This window comes from Lepidochelys kempii, chromosome 4, assembly GCF_965140285.1.
Source record: "Lepidochelys kempii isolate rLepKem1 chromosome 4, rLepKem1.hap1, whole genome shotgun sequence".
Taxonomy (NCBI): domain Eukaryota; kingdom Metazoa; phylum Chordata; order Testudines; family Cheloniidae; genus Lepidochelys; species Lepidochelys kempii.
Window position 1 is genome coordinate 22,790,603 of NC_136383.1, and position 13,137 is coordinate 22,803,739.

Consider the following 13,137-nt stretch of genomic DNA (forward strand, 5'->3'; position numbering starts at 1 on the left):
GGGTACAACTAAAACACAAATTTTGCTTTTTGGGGTTTTATCCCATGACAGGTTAAAATCTAGCTTTTAAAGATACTATAAATATGGTCGTCCCATGTGCTTTTACTATTGTCTGTTTTATTTAAGAGAATCATATGTCCGACCCTGGTTAAAAAAATAGAATGAATTGATATAAAAAGACAAAGCAGTATTTATATTTTTTTATACTTTGATGCTAATTGATGGATATTCCTCAAACTAGTATCACAACAGCAATGGATGGCCTTTGCACTTTGCTTGGTATAAACTTAAATTGATTCAATATAATTTTCTTGCAACGGAAATGTTCAGTGAACGTTCTTTATCAAAGGAAATTCAAATTAGTATCTCGTCTTTTCTTTCAGGTTCTATAATTTCATCCCTAGTTATCATTTCAGTTAGCTTGCCGGGGAGCATTCTTCTGACAAACAATTATATTATGAACATTTAGCAACTTAGACGCTGGTGTGGGAAAAAAAAGAGTAATTACTCACACTGATAGTTTTGTATAAGCCAAAAAAGAAGGATGTTTAAAGTTCAGCAACACATCACATAGAAGACAGCCTCCACAGCCCCCACACAAACAAAGACCACTGGCTGATATTTGCATCCAGAGGGCAATTTCTATTTTGTGTTTGTGTTTATTTTTAAAGCAACATGTTTCCAAACACAACTGCAACTTGGTAGTATTTAAATTGTGCCTTCATGCAAATTGATTAATCCCTCATTTTGTTAATTGAGTCTCTTTTTATATGAAGACTATGAACTAGAGGCAGTAGGCGAGGAAGACACAAACGATCCCCATTGCCTTTATACAGTAAGACTTTCCTCTGTCTTTTCAGCAATTAGTAAGGCTTTGCATGGTTGGTCAATGCAGTCTGATGGTTCGAGTCTTGCAAAACTGTCTTTGACCCAAAGTACCACTTAAGGTTCATTATATTTTATGCACCAAAGCACATATTTTCTAAGTTGGGTGCCTAAAGTTAGGCACCTAAATAAGGGCTTAATTTTCAGAGGTGGTAGGAATCTGCAACTCCGATTGAAATCAATTAAATATTTCATCTGTTTGGATGATAAACCTGAGTTGTGCTGATGGGTCCATGTTTGCTTACATTCTAGAATTCATAAGAGGTGGAAAGGGCTTTTTTATACAATTATTTCCTGCTCACATACAAAAATTTGGTGTAGAAAAGAAAAGATAAAAAAATCAGACAACAAAATGGAAAACCGAAGGAGGGCAAAAGAGATGGAAAATGCAGTAATGGCAGTTGTGCTAGTATTCTATCATCGTCTCTTACCTCCTCTAACTTAGTGCTAGACTAAATATTACTGCTGTTGCTGCCAATTGTATTGATAATATTATAAATTTAGGGCCTGATCCTTCAAAGTTTTACTGCTGTGTGCCAGTGGATATGCTTGAGCAAGCAAAGTTTCACAGGATCTGGTCTTTGTTGTGTCTGGGAATTAAAATTCATCTGTCAAATTATATTCTCTCTTTCTTTCTCTCTCACCCACACACGCACACACGTTGCCCTAGTTTATAGGCATGGCTATTGCTTGTTACTAATTTTAGCATGGTTCAGCTCAGTTCATGTCTTTGGTTCACATAATTTATTGGGCATGACTAATAACAATGATACAAAAATGTTAGCTTTTGTGGGAAGGAAGGGGTGTTTGGGGAGAATATTCTGGTGTTTGTAAGAACAAGATCGAGGTGCCAGAAATAGAGCAAGCATGTTAAGTCACAGTTAATGGCAAAATATTGTCTTTGCTGTCAATGAAAAGCTCTTAAGCAGAACAGAGTCTTAATAATCTATAAAAGTCTCTCTTTTTGCTATGATATGTTCTTTCAGGGGCAGAAGTATATGTTTGTATTTGACACCGGGGTTGAAGTCCTGGTGCTATTGAAGTCAGTGAGGGTATGTCTACAATGCAATAAAACACCTGCATCTGTCCAGGTCAGCTGCAGGGCTCGGACTGCAGGACTATAAATTGCAGTGTAGACATTCGGGCTCAGGCTGGAGCCTGGGCTCTGGGACCCCACGAGGGGAGAGGGTCACAAAGCCCAGGCTCCAGCTTGAGTCCAAACAGCTACACTGCAATTTTATAATCCTGTAGTCCAAGCCCTGTGAGTCCAAGTCAGCTGACACAGGCCAGCCACAGGTATTTTATTGCAGTGTAGGCATACTCTGAGAGTTGAGCTATTGACTTCACTGAGGCCAGGATTTCACCCGTGCACTTCATCTAAAAGGAGGAAACTCTCCTGCTCTCTCTCTCTCTCTCTCTCTCTCTCACTCCTCTCAGGGATGTTTCAAGCAGCAAAGGTTATAAACAGTGGTATGGAATTTATTTAAGTTGTCAGTGGCTAATGATCTTAGCACTCAGGTGTGCCAGATTCTGAGCATCTTGGCCCTGATCCAGCAAAGAACTAAAGCACATTCTTAAGTTTAAGTATTTGGGTAGTCCTCCTGAAGTCAATAAGTTGCCTTAAACCCTTCTGGAGTGTTGTTATTCCTTTTAAATTTCGATTTCCTTGGCTCCGCTACCTCACAGTAGTGGCAAAGGGAAGTTTAGGAGGGGGTTTAGAGGAGGAGTGTCAAAGGCTAGCTTTCTACGTATAGTACAATGCACGATACCATGATCTAGTGATGGAACAGTGGTTGTGACCTGCAACAGATGTGCCATGTTCTGTTTCCTGACTGAAGCCAGAGAAAGGAACTTCCTGGGTATGAATTACAAGTTGTGACTGTGCTAGAAAAAAGGGTTCTTGGAGTGGAAGGACAAGTATAGATACTATGGAGAATCTGAGGAGTTCTTGGATGAGCAGATTTTGGAAACATCACTAACTCAGGTTCAAAGAAGAAATGAACTGGGCACCAAAGAAACAGAGAGAAAGAGAGAGGAAATGAGAGAGGAGGTTTGACAGTTGATAACCACCGGAGGCAAAAGGATGAGATGATGTTCTACACAGCCAGAAGCAGGTAAGGAATGGGCATACTGTGACTACCAAAGGGAAGAAAACCTGGAGCTAGGAGCTTCACACACAGCTGGAGGTTTCTGGTCACTACCAAGTCTGCAGCGTGGGAACTATGGAAGGAATCTCTGAAGATCTAGCTGGCTGAATGGAATGGAAAGGTGTGCAGAACACACCTGTGGATCGCTGCTCAGCCCAAGCTATAAACAGAACAAGTATGCCCACAAAGAGATCTCTAGTTGTCCCAGGGAGGCAGAGAATCCTTGTCAGGGGTTCTATACTAAGAAGAATGAAAAGAACATTCTGCAAGAGACAGGCAGACAATAGGACAGTTTGCTGTCTTCCAGGAGCCTAGACACAAGATGTGATTTTAAGATTGAATCTTTATTCATATAGAGAAACAGAAATATTTAGGAAATATTACAAAAAAGAATAGTTCCACCCTTAGAACCAGTTAGTTACTCAGATATGTCTAATAATACCCAATCTCATTATTCTCCCATTTGCACATGCAGTTTTTATGACTAATAAGCCAGAAAAAAGATGACGTGATTACATGTAGATAAATCAATCATAATTAGAAGGTTCTCCTGAGAGGGTTTGTGGATTAGGAGAAGATCAGATTAAAGATGGGGAAGATAGTGGAATACGCAAATATAACTGTAAGTGCAAGATTTATAAAAATGCACCCAGACAGTGCTCTTCGTTCATAAAATATCATTCTGCCAATTACTTATAATGAGGACAAATTGCTAAAATATAGCAGTTATCAAACAGAGCTACAAGTATCCCATTGCCCCTCTACCCATCAAATAATCTCTTCCCCCACATGATATACTCCTCATAGAAAGTATCGATGCAGATACAAATCTATTTGCTTGAATGTGTTTTTGTCACTGTGCAGCAGAGCTCTATGTAGGACTAATGTAGAGCCCTACAGCTGGACTGGGATCTGTGGGTCCCACAGGACCTGCTGCCATAATAGCGGGAGCAGGTAGGACTGGGATTAGAAAATAGTCCCATGCAGGGCTTTACTATGCAGTGTACTCTAATAATAACATTTTCCTTTTGAGGCAAGTTCTTTGGATGAAATCCTGACTCCACTGAAATCAATGGGAGTTTTCTCATTGACTTCAAAAGAGGCAGGATTTCACCTTTTGTGTTTTATTATTGAGAAAGCCACAGAAGTGCCTTGTGATAGGGTGTACAAACCCCATATTGGAGGGCAAGGGGTTAAGGAACAGATCTGGGCCAAGGTGGCCCACCTGCAAAGCCTGCACAAGCTGGAAACAGGGCTTAAAATGGGAAGAGGAGCACCTCGGGGGGGGGGGGGGGGGCAGACAGTGTAAGGGGGGAGAAGAGCACTGCTCTGAGGTCTGTGGGGGAAGTGCTACCCAGGAGCTCATTGCCCAAGACTAGACAACGCAGACCTGAGCAAACCTACAAAGAAGAGGCTGGTGACTGAGTGTGCAGGTCAAAGGCTTTATCTGAGATTCTTTGGTCTATTCTGTGGGGAGAAGGAGACTTGGGTAGGAAGTGGTTTAGGGGAGTAGCTGCATAGCACCCTAAGATGCAGAGCGTAGCTGTCCACCATTGGGCCTTGGACTGGAGTCCGGTCGAGAGAGTGGGCCTGGGCTCCTCTACCCACTCCAAGAAGACATGATGACCACAACAGGAGCCTTCACCTTGGGGGAGAACCCAGCCTGGGAAGGCCCAGTTCCCAAGTCCCTGGGCTAAAGGGAAGGATTGGAATCCCTTGGAGGGCACTGAAGGATAGGACTATATTTACAATGAGGAGGTGACCTGCCACAAACCCCTGACCGCTAGGCGACACTGTTGATGGTGGTTCACCACCCTCGTTAAGACTCTCTCATATTTTTCATTTCTGATCCTGATCAGCCCCACTTCCTCCAGTTCACTTTCTCCAGTTACTTTCTGTCTTGCATCTCATGAGTGGGTTCTGCTCAGATCTTCCCCCATAACCTATTGCCACCACCACCCAAGTAAAAGTTTCAGCTTAGCTGAGAAATAACTATTGAATTGTAGGGCTTTCACAAATTTCTGAAATGTATCGTATATGGCATAACTCAAATACAGCTTAATATATTAACTAGAAACTTGCTTTAGACATTCGTTCTCTCACACAAAATAAATGTCTCGGACTATTTTTACTTAGTGGTCAATTTTTAAAATTTCTGGTTATTTTCTTAGAAGAACCATTGTGCATTTTATTATTTCCTTGAGAGTTCTAGTGGAAGTTTATATCTAATGTACAGTATCTCTGTGGAACTCCTAAATTCTGTGTAATAAATACCTATTTGTATAGTTCATAAAAATGTATTATCAGCCTTAGTGCAATTTTAAGACAGTCAGGAATGGGATGGGATGTAGCCCATGTGTTAATGAATGGGACAGGAGGTGCCCACATGATAACCTCTCTAAGGTGAAGGTGTAGCCCATGTTATGAAAAAGATTGAGAACCCCTGCTTTAAGGTATTGTAACATGGATCAAGAGTATAGTGGCCTTGTGTGAAGAATGCATATCTCATAACTACAACTATACAATGGTGGTGGTTTATACTTTTTATTTTATAGTGAGCAACTATAAGTACACACGGGAGCTAGATATGTTCAGTACTGGGTTGACTTGAAAATGCAGGCAGGAACAAGAAGGAGAAAAAAAGATAGTAACTAGAGCAGGGGTGGGCAAACTATGGCCCACGGAAGGAATCCAGCCCTTCAGGGCTTTGGATCTGGCCCATGGGATTGCCCCCCATGGTGCCACAGGCCCCGCGCCGCTCTCAGAAGCAGCCAGCACCATGTCCCTGTGGCAGTGGGGGCAGAGGGCTCCGTGTGTTGCCCTCCAGGCACTGCCCCCCGCAGCTCCCATTGGCTGGGAACGGGGAACCGCAGCCAATGGGAGCTTTGGGGGAGGTATCTGGAGGTGTGCCAAGGGCATCGTGCAGAGCCCTGTGCCCTCCCCACTCCCGCAGGGGCCGTGCAGGGTCATGGTGTTGGCCGCTTCCCAGAGCGGTGCGGCGTGGGGCCAGGGCAGGCATGCAGGGAGCCTTGCCCTGGCCTTGGTGCACGCCGCTGCCATCCCGGAGCCGCTTTAGGTAAGTGGTGCCAGGCCGGAGCCCGAACCCCTCCTGCACCCCTCCCCCCTACTGCCTGCCCTAAGCCACCTGCCTGCACCTCGCACCCCTCCTGCACCCGAACTCCCTGCCCTGAGCCCCCTGTCACACCCCGCACCCCTCCTGCACCACAACCCCCTTCCCTGAGCTCCCTCATCCACCCCGCACCCCTCCTGTGCCCCAATTCCTTGCCCTGAGCCTGTTCCTGCACACCACACCCCCTCCTGCACCCCAAACCCCTGCCCTGGCCCCACATACAATTTTCCCACCCAGATGTGGCCCTCGGCCCAAAAAGTTTGCCCACCTCTGAACTAGAGATACAGAATGGTATGTTGCAATACATATCTGTGTATTGTTTCCTGTTACTTATTACACATGTTAATTAGATATAACTATGTGGATTGAAAACTTTGTCCAATCCAATAACTCTGCAGGAACTAAAAAGAGAACAGACCATTGGGTTACACAGCTGTGAAAGAGAAGAGGCGGTATTTGAGTGGCTTTCCATCTTCAAGCTGATTGTGAACAGGAAGAACTGTGTTGAAAGAGCAGTCGGAAAAGGAGCAGGGTAGCAAAAGATATAATCAACATCTTGGAGAACATCATTAGGTGTGCGAGAGTATGGTACTTGTTTCACAGGATTAAACACAGAAATGTACATGATGCAGATTTTTAAAATCCTTGAAGTAGTCAATGCGTTCATGGATAAGGTAATGGCAGATAGTCTACCTTTTCAGGCACCTTTTTGCACTTGCTGGTTTGGCACATAAAACATTTATAAATGTTTATTTTTTTAAGATATGTGGCATTCAGACAGAAAAAAGAAAACAAAGTAAGGTAGGAAGCCATGTCTCTGTTTCAAAAGCTGAGACTATCTTCAGGATTTGACCTTCACCACTGCGTTACATAAAATGACAAAAGTTCCTTCAAAGAAGGATAAAAAAGAAGAAATAATCAAGTATTTAAGCATACCTAGGAGAACAAACAATGAGAATGATGTAGTGAGAAATCATGGGACAAAAACAATGAAGGAATCTGAAACAAAGAGAAATGGAGCAAGAAAAAATGCTGGATGATTTAGGGGAGATTGGAATAAAATTTTTATTACAATTATTACAGTATTCTATAATAAAGGCCTAAAAGCTGCTGTCCCTGTCTCCCCCTATTCCCATTCTGTGTCCCCTGCTAGTCAAACTCTTCTTTTTTTATCCATGCTCTCTCCATAAAATGTGGCCCTCTGTCCACATCCACGTTCATGCCCACATGCACCTCCCTTCATCCCTGCTTACCGTGCCCCCATGTACCTTCTAAACACATGCAGGTTTGGTGCCTAAAACATTTATAAATGTTTATTTTCTTTAAGATATGTGGCATTTACAAAGCACAAGTTGGGTGGTATATACATGTTATCAGCATGACTGGCAACCACACACCACTATGAATTTACGATGGCTGCTTGTGGTAGAAGTGTGGTAGGGATGAGGCCTCTCTCAGACATGTTCTGTAATTGTAATATGCATCTGTTAGTCAAAAGATGCATGGGGGGGAATGTGTGGATTATTTGGTGGTGTGGTACAAAGGTTTTCTGTGCATGAGTTTGGGATGGCATGAAAGCAACAAGTCAGTTATGTAGATCAACCAAACAAGTGCCAATTAAGCCTTTACACTATGTCCTCAGCAAACTTGGTTGCCCACTAAAACTGATAAAGATCATTTATTTATTTCACAAGGGGATGCAAGTTCAGGTACTTTTTAATGGAGATCTCACTGACTCCTTTCCTATTTCGAAGGGAGTCAAACAAGCCTGTGTCCTCGCCACTGTAATATTCACCCTCTTCTTCACCCAAGTTCTCAACCGTGCTACAAATGGTCTCAGCAGAGGCATATATGTCACATACAGACCCAATGGCTCAGTCTTCAATCTTGTCAGGCTTAAAGCAAAAATAAAAGTAACAGAACTACTAATAAGAGAAGCACTCTTTGCGGATGATTGTGCCGTCCTAGCACACACAGAGGGAGATCGCCCAGTTCATCATAGATTGCTTTGCTGAAGCATCAACATTGTTTGGCCTCACAATCAGCCTGGAGAAAACTGTGGTGTTGCACCAATCATCTTCACCGCTCCATGCTATATCCTCTAGCATCTCCATTAGTGGAATCCAACTAAAGCAAGTTGACAGTTTTACTCATCTTGGCAGCAACATCTCCCATGATGGATCTCTTGACAAAGAGATCATGAACAGGATTCAGAAAGCTTCTCAGGCATTAGGAAAGCTATGTAACAAAGTCCTGAAATCGCACAACAATAACCCTCTCAACAAAAATAAAACTTTAAAATGCTTTTGTGCTCAAATCTCTCCTCTAGGGCTGTGAGACCTGGACACTACAAATGGCCGATCAAACAGCTAGAGGCCTTCCACATGCGGTCTCTGCACGCCATTATGGCGATCCGCTGCAGGACAAAACTACCAGCCTGGAGGTTCTCCAAAACTTAAATGCCATAAGAATCGAGGCCATGCTGATAAAAGCCCTACTACGCTGGGCTGGACACATCATTAGGATGTCTGAGTATTGACTCCCCAGAAAAATTTTCTGTGGAGAATTGGCACAAGGACATCAGAATCAAGGCCACCCCAAAAAGCGCTACAAGGACAGCATTATGAGCAGCATACACTTTGGGGCAATGAAACTGGATGATCTTGAGATGGCTGCATTAAATCAATCAGCATGGCAACACACAGCACTCAGAGCTTTTCAAGCCTTTGAAGAGGACAGAAATAATTGATTGTTAGCTGCCAGGGAAAAGCGTCACACTACTACAATAGCTACCAAGATGCTCACCAATGAGTGTGCCTGCCCAATCTGCTCCCAAGCATACGCACCACACTTTGGACTTCAGAGTCACTCCAGAATCCACAAAAAGAGAGAGCATGAAAACGTCATCGTCAAACCGACGGAATACTCACACTATGTCACACTGTCACACAATCTGTATATACATATGTTGCAGAAGAACTACTTTGGAAATATTTTAGAGGGGTTTTAAAATTTGTATTGGGCCTATTCTTCATCTTTAGTTGTAACAAATATACAGAATTCCCAAGGTAGCAACAAATCCCCACTTGTTTCTCTCTCAGCTGTTCATGTCCATCTCAGAAGGTGGAACAGGAAGAAATTTTTTGGTTATTTTTTTTATCCAAACACATGGAGAAAAATGTTCAATGAAATGTCTGTAATTTATATTGACACTGGTAGATGATTTTATTCATCCACCAGTGAAATAAACACATCATGAAGATTGATACATGATACAATGGGCTGGCTATTTGCTATTCTTTCTAGTTACACCAGTCCTTAAGATGGAAGCTGTCATTCTGTATGAAATACACATTATAAGATTCACTACCTCTTCGAGACAGTCTGCTGGAACTGGAAATTTCTGTGACCATGCTGCTTTTCCTACCTGGAAACTGGAATCCAAATATCAGATCTAGAGGATGGCTGGACATTTAGGAGATCAAGTATAAACTACTTTTTTTTTTTTTTACGAATGTATTATCTGTTTGTATATATTTAGAAAGATAGGGTTTGGCAATTTATAATTTAAGGAGGATAATAGAGCAGTAGACATACAGAATGGCAGGATTGAGTATCTGTTGCACGAAAAAATGCTATGTCTTTAGAATTTAAATATTAAAGTGAACTATTTGCTATTGGTGCAATGGCTGCAGTATCAAAGTTCATTTTACCTTTTTACAGGAAAGCAAAGTATTACTAGTTATAGCAGTATTTCCTATTATAGATATTGCTTATATTTATATGCAATACCCCATACCAGAGGATTTCAGTCTCTAATGTGTTTATCCTTACAGGACCCCTGTGAGATAGAGAAGTGCCATTATCCCCATTTTGCAGGTGGGAGACTGACTTTGCCCAAGGTCACACAGGAAGTCTGTGGCAGTACAGGGAATCGAAGCTGCCTGTCTCAAGTCCAAGGCTAGTGCCATAATCGCTGGACATTCTTCCTTTAGGGAAGGTCTGCTCAAATCAGTCACGCCTTACCTACTGATAGAAAAGTTGTTTAAAAAAGCCAACTGTGTCCACTATATTAAAAAGCCTGAATTGTTTAGGCCTAAATAATGCCATACTCATACAGTATAAATAAGCCACTGTCCATAGAAAAGGAGAGTGGGAACTGGAAGACCTGAGTCAGTTTCTAACCCAGCTACTTACTAGTTTTGTCGCTTGGGGGCAAGTCACTTCACTTTGCGTTAGCTTCCCTTGTGACCCTACACACCCCTGTATTCACACCCTGCACACTACTGCAATGATACTTGCATAGAATATGCCTTGTGAGGTATCGTAAGAAAGCTAATAACAGGCTGGTTATTAATATCATGATGATAAAAAGGTCTGCCCTAGACAAAGGAATGTGGGTTTAACTCCATTTACATATTGGCAGTAAACACAGCAATCAAAATAAATCCCGGTGGTGGTTATCCTGTTCCTTAACTTGAAAGACAGAGAATTAACATGGGTCCTGCAACCCAGGGAGACACAGGAGACTGAATCCCAGGAGACCTACCTGGCTTGTAAGATAAAGAAATCCCTTCGGGGATATACGGAACAGAGCGAGACACCATCTTTATCCTTCACCTTAGGACACAACGAAACCAAGTGATTTGATCTCTGTGATTGGTCCTGGCAAGGCTGGCCAGTAAAAAGATGGAAAGGAGACGATGAGTAAAAGAAACCATTTTGAGCAAAGACTGTATATTGCTAGGTTAAGTTTTAGACTTTTAGATGCTTGTTTTTTTACTTTTATTTGCTTGTAACCATCTCTATATTTATCTCTGTGATTTGGTATCACTTAATCTATGCTCTTTTGTTCATAGACTTGTTTTACTTTATTATAAACCAATTCAGTGCTGTGTTTGGAGGGAGGGGTGCATTTACCCCAGTTAAGTTAATAAACTCTTTAACGGAGCAGTGAACTTAATATCTTCTGTGAATGCACTGTGATAGAGGCTGTGCATTGCAGAGAAACATCTCTAAGGACCTTGGGGGCTGGAGTTCACTGATTGTTACCTGCTAAGCGAGGTTTGAGCCAGGACAGCCTTGAGGAATTTGCTGGTGAGGAAGGAGGACTGTTCTGACAGAAAGCTGATGCATAATCTAAATTGCCAGCAAAACTCTCTCTTGTTCAAGTAACAGAGTAGCTCTCAGTTCTGGGTTGTCCCAGCAGTGTGTTACATCCCTATCTCCAAAACTTGGATAATTATGTGTGACCATCATTTTATCATATTTTGTGATTATCAGAGGAAAGTGGGTACATAAACTAAGGAGGGATTTTCAAAAGTGGATTGGCCTCATTCTTCCACTGAACTTAATGAGAGTTTTACCATTGACTTCAATAGGAACAGAATTACGCTGAGTACTTCTGAAAATCACAACCTGAAAGTATGATTCTTATCACAAGTCTGTCTTTACTTTCTGTAATATGCAGCATCTAGGTTAATAATATTAGTATTGGCACAGAATACAGCATGGTGTACAGCTTCAGAAGTCAAGATTGCATTATTTGCAGCAACGTATTAGGAATAATATGCAATGTGGACTCTAAAAGCTTTCAAATATAGTCTAGACTTAATGCACATTTTTATCATATCTACTATAATGGCTCAGAAAGGGCTATTGTGTAAGAAAATCAATACACAAAGCTTTACTGCAGCTTAATATAACACTGGGATGATATTTCCATGAAGGAAACCTCAGTCCTGCAGTAAGACATCAGGAGATGTATTTTAAAAAGCACTTTTTAGAAAAAGAAATTGCATTAGTAGCAATAAACCCATAGAAAGGCAGATGTTTACTGTTAGGACCTCTGATTCAGGAAAGCATCCCTGTTTTGGAGCATTATTTAAGCATATGATATTTAAGCACATGTCCAAGTCCTATTGCAGTTAATGGTAAAACTTCCATTAAAGTCAATGAGCTTTAGGGTATATGTACAGTGCAGATTGAGTTGTAATTGTGTCGTAGGTAGGCATACCTGCACTAGCTTTAATTTAGCTGGTGTGTGTAAATGTGGTCGTGAAAATGTGGCAGCCTGGGCTTTGATGCAGTTCAGCCTCCCCTGTCCAAGTCCACCGAGGATCCTCCTGGGTACGAACTCAAGTTGCTAGCCTGCATTGAATTCCATGCCACTATGTAATCACTGCTATTGTTACCTGTGCTCGCTAGATTAAAGCTAGTGCAGATATGCCTATTTGTGCAACAAACACACCTTCCCTTGTTGTGTAGATGTGCCCTTAAGCACAAGAATAAGTGCTTTCCTGAATAGGGACCAAATTTAAAACTCTGTTCTTATCTTACCTATCTTGGCTTCTAGGAACTGATCATGTCAATAGTAGTCAATGGGAGTTGTGTGAATGCAACTGTTTTGCTGATCAGCCCCTTTGTAGTACAGATGATCCTAAAACAATGGTTTTATATCCAGCCTGTTGTTTTACAGGTCCTAAATTGGGTGTTAAAAACAGTATAAAGATTTAACTGTAATTGTCTTTGTTTTTGTTGGTTTGAGACAGATCTTTACTTTTAGTATGATGGGGGGGTGGGGTACATATGTCTTTTAATTGTTTTTCTGTAACCATTGCTAGTGGGAGGATTATCTATAATGAGAAAATTAAATGTTTCAATTAAATTTTAGCCATTGAGTCTAACATAAAGTAATATACTTTTGCTGTTCAATTAAAAATAACAAGCTGCTGAACTGTTCCTATCCAAGTATAATCCCTGGATCCCTGGTAAATAAATCACTCAAGGAAAAGACATTTTTGGAGCTGAATTTCCCTCTGAAATCTAGAGGGGAATAAAGTCCAAAGTGATTAAAATTTAAAACTCAAACTTTTAAAAAAGTCAAGGAAAAGAAACAAGTGATTGCACCAAGCTAGGAGAAAGTAGCCTCCTGTGTTTGAAAAATAGCTTGGCTGTAGTTTATGACCTTTCTCA

General features: G+C 41.6%; 1 protein-coding gene across 1 annotated transcript in view; it reads left to right on the top strand.

Annotated features, from left to right (window-relative positions):
• Positions 1-13,137, top strand: part of GRID2 (glutamate ionotropic receptor delta type subunit 2) — a 1,023,752-nt gene that overhangs the window by 812,413 nt on the left and 198,202 nt on the right. The window lies entirely within an intron of this gene.